The sequence below is a fragment of the Anser anser genome (genome assembly GCF_964211835.1).
Source record: "Anser anser genome assembly, chromosome: 1".
NCBI classification, from domain to species: Eukaryota; Metazoa; Chordata; class Aves; order Anseriformes; family Anatidae; genus Anser; species Anser anser.
Genome location: NC_139720.1, coordinates 162,949,833 through 162,956,282, shown reverse-complemented (window position 1 = coordinate 162,956,282; position 6,450 = coordinate 162,949,833). Strand labels below are relative to the sequence as shown.

The 6,450-nt window shown below is 33.8% G+C and overlaps 1 long non-coding RNA gene across 1 annotated transcript; it reads left to right on the top strand.

Moving 5' to 3' along the window:
* Window positions 1-579: 579 nt before the first annotated feature.
* Window positions 580-6,173, top strand: LOC310892835. The gene is made up of 3 exons (XR_014578509.1): window positions 580-881; window positions 2,184-2,266; window positions 4,784-6,173. It is a non-coding gene; the product is annotated as an uncharacterized lncRNA (long non-coding RNA).
* Window positions 6,174-6,450: the final 277 nt, after the last annotated feature.

Below are 6,450 nucleotides of genomic sequence, written 5' to 3'. Positions count from 1 at the left end.
TGGATGTCCCCCTGCTATCAAAACCTTGCTATGTAAACACAATACATGACCAGCAGTCAAACACAGCATATATGCACAACAGCAGAAGAGCAAACTAGTAACATGATGAAAAAAAAATAAAAAAAATCATAAGCTATTCTACATGGAAAAATTAGGTTTGTCACCTAGTTTTTACTGTATGGTTTCTAGACAGTAAATGAAAATTTTAAGTTTAGCAAATGTAATGTCATTTTTTTCAATGTTTTGTCAGCTTGAATTAGTTTTTCACATCTCTCTTTTTCATGATGTTGTTACAAGCATTCATTCTGTCATACTATCTTGAAATATCATCATTCTGGTACTTTCCAAGATGGCATATTTGGCAAAATAAGATAATTTTTAAAAGCTGCCAAAAACAGAATGAAATCTACTATTTCTATTAAATCAGATGACCATTCTTCCATGTTGCACTGCTCTATGTTGTAATCTGTAGAACTGCTGCACTTTTGATTGTCACAAGATTTATGATCCAGATCTTTCAAGATTATAGAAAGAACCTGACACACAGGTGATTTTAATTTTAACAAAAACTGAGTGGGAACAAGGTTTGGGTCAACAGCTGTGAAGAATATCAGAAGAATCTATAAAAACTGACATAGACAACTCTATAATGATGGTCTACAAAGAAGATATAAACTTACTTTGAATACTTGATAGAAGATCAGAGCAATTTTCTGCATTTTTTTTCCTTTGTCTTAACTCAGTTTTCTTTTCATAACATATACAGCTACTGATACTTGTCTAAAAATGAATAGAAAAAAAGTCATTCTAAATGCCAAACCAAAAGTATGAAATTTACTTGATGGATATTTACATATTGTGCCAATCTTCAAAGTCTGAAGGTAAGAAACATTATTCCATATAAATCCAAAACATTTGTGAAATTTATATATAAATTGAAAATGGAAAGCTTGTTTTATAATATTAAGGATAATCCATGAATGCAAATAAGGTATTTCTACTACTATTGAATTAGTAGCTATGTGTAGTGATGCTTTTTAAAGCAGGATTTGACTTCTTTTTTTTTTTTCTTACAATATTTTTTTTCTTAATGTATTCCATGGAAGGAAGGAAGGAAAGTCATTAATAACAAATAATAAGTCTTACTAAGCATGGAGAATTTAGGCTGGAAGGAAGCTTTATCGAAAGCTGTAAGTATGTGAAAATACTGCATCTTAAAGAAAGACATAGTATAATTACATATAAAAATTTTTATCTGGCTACGTCTGACTGCAAAAAGGATGATATTTCCTAGTTTTCTGTACTGCGTAGACGTCTGTGTTCCATGGCTTATTTAGCAGAAGGAGCTGCACATCAGGACTTTGCTCCGTTTTGACCTCACACTCAAAACCAAGAGGTTCATTGGAAAACTTCTACCGCAGAAATTTGGAAGTGGCCTGTCACTTCTGCTCATAAAATGTAAAGCACATTCATTTTGCATCTATGCTTGTAAAGGAGTTTGTTGTAACTGGAGCCCCCTCTGAATTTGCAATTTTCAGTTATCCATCAAAAAGTTATTTTGACAGTATTGTGATAGAGATCTTTAATTTCTGATATTCTTATAAATCATTTACAATATTGACAATAAAGGTCTTCCTCTCCTCTCCTCTCTTCTCCTCTCCTCTTCTTCTCTTTTCTTTTTTATTTCATTATTATTTTTTAAAGGATAATGGTATGATTCTACAAGTAATAAAGTTATGTAAAATGGGCAATTAAATCATTTTTGTTGAAAACCATTGACATACTGGGGTTTGGCATTATAAAAGATTTAATAATGTGAATAGCTTTCTTAATGGGAGAATGACATTTGCCTATCTGTGGAGTTCTTTAGTGCCAGTCATCTACAAAATGAGGATGCCAGCTGTTGTATGACATTCTGGTACAATTTAGCTGATATGTTACTTGAAACACCTATAAAAGACAAAAGTCTAAAAAGCTTTCATAATCACAATAAAGAAAAAATTACTAAGGATCTTTAAATTCAATATCTTAATGAAATTAAATTGAGTGTGATCAATCCGTAGAATTCATAATTAGAAAACAGTGAATAAATCATATTGTAAAGGAGATATTTTGCAAACAAAGAAAAAAGCATTCTTGTTATCTACTTGTTATTCAACTTAGTAGCTTTCTTTCTCACACAGGTAACTGCAGTACAAACACCACAGTTTATTATAATAGACCCAACCATCTGCTGTTATACACAAGCACAGGTGCTTCAGATAAGGTAAATTGCACTCACCAGGTTCCTAGGGAGTTCGGAGACACCATGTACCGATCTGTGGCAATGATCTTTGAATGAAATCTGAGTGTCACTGAAATGTATCATGAAATTCTGTCTGACTCCAGCAGGGCAATGATTTGCACATCTCTGGGATTCCCTTTCATTTTATGCCTTGCCATTGAATCCACTGATATGAGGGTTTCTTTGTTGTTGTTGCTGTTTATTATTTGCTTATGGAAGGACATTATGTCCACTTAAATGAAAGTTTTTAGGCTTCCTGATCTTTGGAAGTATATGCCTAGGGCTCAGATGCAGATGCAGAAGAAATAGCGAGGCTGAGTACAACCATATACCCAAACTGGCTGTACTGTTCCTATCTGCAGTCTCCCAGTGCATGCACAGGTCACCTGCCCATGTCAAAGCTAAACTCCATTCTGCTTCAATTTCCAAAGTTATTTTTAATAAAGATAGTTTAAGTTCCTTTATTTGCACAGTGTGTACAAAGTACATGAATATTCTCTTTTTAGTTATAAACTGGCTTGCGTGTGGAAAAATATCAGTTTATAACTGGCTGCATCTCTGCTTTTAAAGTTGTGGGGGAATCCTCAGATCTCTAACTATTCAATTTTCTAGTATTCACACAAATATTTTTTCCTGTGCCTAAATTTAAGTCATAGTATATTTATGTTTTAGTAGGAATGAAGCATATGATATTGCTGTGCAACTTCAACAAAATAACAGCAAAAAATAACAATACTGTATAATGCATATTCTATCAAATCATGACTTCAGTTACCTCATTGTATTTAGATATGCACAAAGAATTTCTCAGACAAGATGAACTAGAAAAGTAAAATGCTATTTTTTAAATAATAGTTGTTTTTTTTAGTTTTCCTTACTTTTTGAGTTAATGTCATGAGTCTTACACTAAAATTAGAACATCTTTTCAAAGTTTATGACAGTGAAACAGATGGAACTATTTTGACCCATCTGTTTCCTTTCACTATCTGTCTACAGCAGCAGACAAGGGAGATGAGACAGTAGCTTTGCCTTTAGGAGAAGCAGCAGCCTGTATATCTAAAATAATGACAACAGTCAGCAAGACTTTAGCTGCTTATACAACTTTGTTACTCCATTATTTCTTTGCAGTCTCATAAGGTGAAGCTTTGTCCAAAATCAGGGTGATCCTCTGTAACAATCTAACCTGACGATTAGGTGTTCTGAATCTGTCAGATCCTTCTGGCAAATGAGAAAGGTGCTAAAACCCTAATAAATGGCCACCAAGAGGCTTTGATAAATATAAAAATAAGCTGTTACTCAGTCATTTTTATACTTCCAAACTGTTCAAGTCCAAAGATATCATAAGGGTTGTGGGTTTTGTTTTTTTGTTGTTGTTGTTTTTAATATTCAAAGTCTTGCTTTATCATTTATGGATATTATGCATTATCCTTCCTAGCATGTTGCAGCTTCACAGAGATTTTTTGGGTGTCACTGGCCTTATTCATAGAATGGCTGGCTGATGTTCAGGCATTTTTCTTTTTATCTTTTCAATTATCCATTACAGATTACAAGTACAAATGGAGCTACATGGGCTAAGTGTACCTCCAGATGAAAACGCATCAGAGGGAGCCAGACATGGAATAAAAGAGAGTAGCTCATTCTTCCTCAGCTCCCTGCATGACAAAAGGTGGCAGAGAACAGAGTAAAGCTGTGTTAGCTGATAGTCAGATATTGTGGAAAGATACTAGTACTGCAATCTGAGCTAGTTGAAACTTGGCTTTATCCTTTACCAGTTTACATTCAAATGTTAGAATAGACACAAATGTATGTGTTTCACCATATGGCAGCAAACTGTAGTGTAGTCATAAAACATTTTAAAAAGCCTTCATCTGTTTCCTTTGAACTTTATTTTTGTTTTTGGCTTTCCATTTTCCTGCCTTTTTTTTTTTTTTTTTCCCTGTAGCAGTTTATTTTCCCTCTACATCTCCTAGGGAAGTATATCTTGTTAAATAACAGTGAGGTGTAACACTGCAGACCTAAATATCCATGCTGCTTAAGTGGTTCCATTTTGACCATGTCCAAAAACCCTTCTCTGTGAGAAATCTGACATAAAGTAGACTAGTCCTAAGAAGTGTGAATAAAAGCCAGTTGTTTGCACTTGATCTGAAGCAAGGGATCAGCTGTCTTATTTAGGAATAAAAGCATAGTCTTTTGGATCACATTTACTAAGTTGAATTCTTTTGTTTCAGTAAATCTTCATTTAAATTAAAGATATTTATTTCTCCTTGTTAAACCTCCCTTTATCTCCGGCCTATTTTGCATCGCTACCATCAGTGCTCTATCATCCCTACTAACTACATCAGTTCTATCAGCCTTTCCTTCATCTTTTTCTAAAATTACTTCCCTAGCTTTCTATATTTTTTTACCCAATCATTTATTTCGCTGCTTATCTCCTTATCTACAATCTGTGTTAGACCGTTTTGTATTGTTTTCTTACAACCTTTTTCCATTTATTTTTAGGTTTGACCCTACATACTGACAATAAGGAAAAAAAAGTCGGTCTCTTCACTGATGAAATATGGAATAATGATCACAGACTCACAGAATGGTTGAGGTTGGAAGGGACCTCCGGAGATCATCTAGATGATCTGTCCTTGCGCTGCAATTCTGTTGGTACATTAAAAGATGGCAGTGAATAATCCCTTGGCTAGCCCATCTCCAGATCAAACAGACTACTGGGTAAGAACAGAAATGGCTGAATGGAGAGATGGCAGAGACAGACCTAAACAAAACATTTAACAATCTGACTGTAATATTCTTCCTGACAGTCCCAGTCTAGGGAATAAAGATTTGAGTTTGAATGCTTACAAGGGTTAATGTAATTAATGCTCTTGTCAGTAACTCATGTAAGAGTTTATTATGTGGCAACAGCAGAATTTATTTATTTGTAAGAGATGTAAGACCGGAAAATGTTATTCCTGGGTGCCTGGGAATTTAACCCTGACTGTCTTATTGTTGTTTAAAGACTTTATGAGTGTTTGACCTTACTTAGAAACATAACTACTCTAACTTCCTCTTGTAAGTTCACTATTTAAAAATAAGCATTTAATAAACATTTTACTGATTTTGGTGTAGTTTAATGTTGACACAATTTAAAAAAATTCTTGAGGAATTTTGCATGGACTGTATGTAAAAGTAAGCATTAAAAAGATTACATTGCTACCAAAAACCAATTGCAATTTAAAACCAGCAGTTAGTGCAACTAAACTAACTAAATTAGTGCAACTAACTAACTAAATGTTCAATCAGCACACAGTAGAAAAAAAAGTGAAGAATAAAAAGACATTCCCCCTTTTATATTCTTTCCTCTCTGCTGTCAAATTTTAAAAGAAGAAATGATGAGCTCTTTAGTATTCACAGCTCTGAAATGAAAAGACAAAGAAAAGACCACAGAGAAAGGTATCCCCAAAGAAATCATCTGTCAGTGTCAAATATGTGTGTTTTAGTGTTTGTGTAAATAAATATATATACCTGTATGTATATATCAGACAGGATAAGTAAATACATAATTTAAGAAGGAGGCTTAGCAGAAGTCTTATCTTAGATGAAAGACCGGCATTCAAAATTATATTGCCTGTAATCATCATGGGTTTAATGCCAATAGCCATGACTTCTAAGATTTTATTATTTAAACAGATTTTTTGTGTCACTGATGCACGGGGGAAAAAAAAAATCTTCATAGCATATTTATGCTGATATTTTAAACAACAAAATATCTAAAGGGAAAGTCCAAATTTCTGTAACTAGCTATATGCTGACTTCTAAGTTCACAATATATTGTCATGAATATATTTTTTACACAACTTTGAGTTAGCAGCAATTTAGGATTTATTTTACACTTTTATCGTAAATAACAAGATTAGATCTTATGATTCTTTACAGCATTTAATCCACATTTAATCAGCCAATTTAGCACAACGATTTCAACACAATTTACTACAACAGAAACAGCAACTTAGTTAAAGATTTGAGAATGGCAAGGTTCAAGAGAGACTTACAGCAGGGTGGGGGGGGGGGTTCTAAAATTTGCTGTGCATTTACAAACTTCTCCCCCTTCTGTCTGTCCACAGACAAGCTTTCACCCTCAAGGAGTCATCCCTGAGAAATGTTCCACCTCAGAGCTTCCC